At 46.1% G+C, this 1,997-nt stretch overlaps 1 non-coding gene across 1 annotated transcript; it reads left to right on the top strand.

Annotated features, from left to right (window-relative positions):
- The first annotated feature begins 1,229 nt into the window (after positions 1-1,229).
- Positions 1,230-1,337, top strand: LOC114679752 (U6 spliceosomal RNA). The gene has a single exon (XR_003731865.1). It is a non-coding gene; the product is annotated as a U6 spliceosomal RNA (small nuclear RNA).
- The last annotated feature ends 660 nt before the right edge of the window (positions 1,338-1,997 follow it).

Raw genomic sequence — 1,997 nt, 5'->3', positions numbered from 1 at the left:
CCTTCTGTGTACCCACAGGCTTAACACAACATGGAAGCCACCAACACTGAATGGCTTGGCTTGCACCTTCTGGAGCCGTTACCTAAGACATATCTGGGGCCCTTTAGCCATGGCTAAAGCTGGAGTGGCTAGGATACAGGGAGCAGTGTCCCAAAGTTGCACAGGGCAGTGGAACCCTAGGCCCAGCCCATGAAGCCATTCTTCCCTCCTAGGACTCCAGGCCTGAGATGGGAGGGGCTGCTGCCAAAATCTCTGAAGTGCCTTTTAGACATTTTCCCCATTGTCTTGGCTATTGACATTCAGCTCCTCATGCAAATTTCTGCAGCTGGCTTGAATTCCTCCCCCAGAAAATGGGTTTTTCTTTTTTTTTGAAATCTTTTGAGGAGTCTCACTCTGTTACCCAGGCTGGAGTGCAGTGGTGTAATCTTGGTTCACTGCAATCTCTGCCTCCCAGGTTTAAGTGATTCTCATGCCTTAGCCACCCAAGTAGCTGGGATTACAGATGTGCACCATCACACCCACCTAATTTTTGTATTTTTAGTACAGATGAGATTTCACCATGTTGGCCAGGCTGGTCTCAAACTCCTGGCCTCAAGTGATCCACCCACCCCAGCCTCCCAAAGTGCTGGGATTACAGGCATAAGCTACTGCACCTGACTGGGATTTTCTTTTCTACTACATGGTCAGGCTACAATTTTTCTAAACTTTTATGCTCTGCTTCCCTTTTATTAATAAATATAAGTTCCAGTTTTAGATCATCTCCTTGCTCATGCATATGACCATATGCTGTTAGAAGTATCCAGGTCACATCTTGAATGCTTTGCTGCTTAGAAATTTCTTCTGCCAGATACCCTAAATCATCACTCTTATGTTCAAAGTTCCACTGATCCCTAGAGCAGGGTTACGACACCATCAGTCTCTTTGCTAAAGCATAGCAAGAATGACCTTGACTCCAGTTCCCAATAAGTTCCTAATTTCCATATGAGACCTCCTCAGCCTGGACTTAACCATCCATATCACTATCAGCATTTTGGTCACAACCATTCCACAAGTCTCTGGGATGTTCCAAACTTTCCCTCATCTTCCTGTCTTCTTCTGAGATCTCCAAACTGTTCCATCCTCTGCTCGTTACCCAGTTCCAAACCTGCTTCCACATTTTCAGGCCTCTTCTCTTCTCTTCCTGGTACTTCCTGGTCCCAACTTTGGCATTGCTATAAAGAACTACCTGAGTGCTCACTTTGGCAGCACATATACTAAAACTGGAATGACACAGAGAACATTAGCATGGCCCCTGTTCAAGGATGACAAAGAAAAATTAAAAGGAAAAAAATTTTTTTAAAAAGAACTACCTGAGACCCGGTAATTTATAAAGAAAAGAAATTTAATTGATTCACAGTTCTACAGGCTGTACAGGAAGCATGGCTTGGGGGCCTCAGGAAACTTATAGTCATGACAGAAGACAAAGAGGAAGGAGGCACATTTTACATGGCCAGAGAAGGAGGAAGACTGGGAAGTGGGAGGTGCCATACACTTTAAAATAACCAGGTCTCATGAGAACTCACTATTATGAGAACAGCAAAAGGGAAATCTGCTCCCATGATTCAGTCACCTCCCACCAAGCCCCTCCTCCAACACTGGGGATTATAATTCGACATGACATTTGGGTGGGGACACAAATCCCAAACCATATCAGTGGGGACTTGTGTGGGCAGCACAGGGTGGGTGTGCAGCAGGGTGGGCACATGTGTGGGCAGCCCTGGGTGGGTATGGTGCCAGGTGTGCCCATGTGTGGGCTTTGCAGCCAGGCATCCTGGGTTTGAATCTTGGCTTCACTGCTTCAGAATTCCAGGGCTGGGAGCAAGTGCCCACCTCCTTTCCTTCACCTATGAATAGGGATATATGTAATTTGCATCATCTTTATCAATTTACTGTGAGTGCCTAGTGGGCAGAGTGCCTGATGAGGGCCCTCTGTCATCACTGGTGATGGTTTTGTTATT

This window comes from Macaca mulatta, chromosome 7 (genome assembly GCF_049350105.2).
Source record: "Macaca mulatta isolate MMU2019108-1 chromosome 7, T2T-MMU8v2.0, whole genome shotgun sequence".
Lineage (NCBI taxonomy): Eukaryota > Metazoa > Chordata > Mammalia > Primates > Cercopithecidae > Macaca > Macaca mulatta.
Note: the sequence above shows the minus strand (reverse complement) of the source record. Positions and strands in the feature narration are given on the sequence as shown.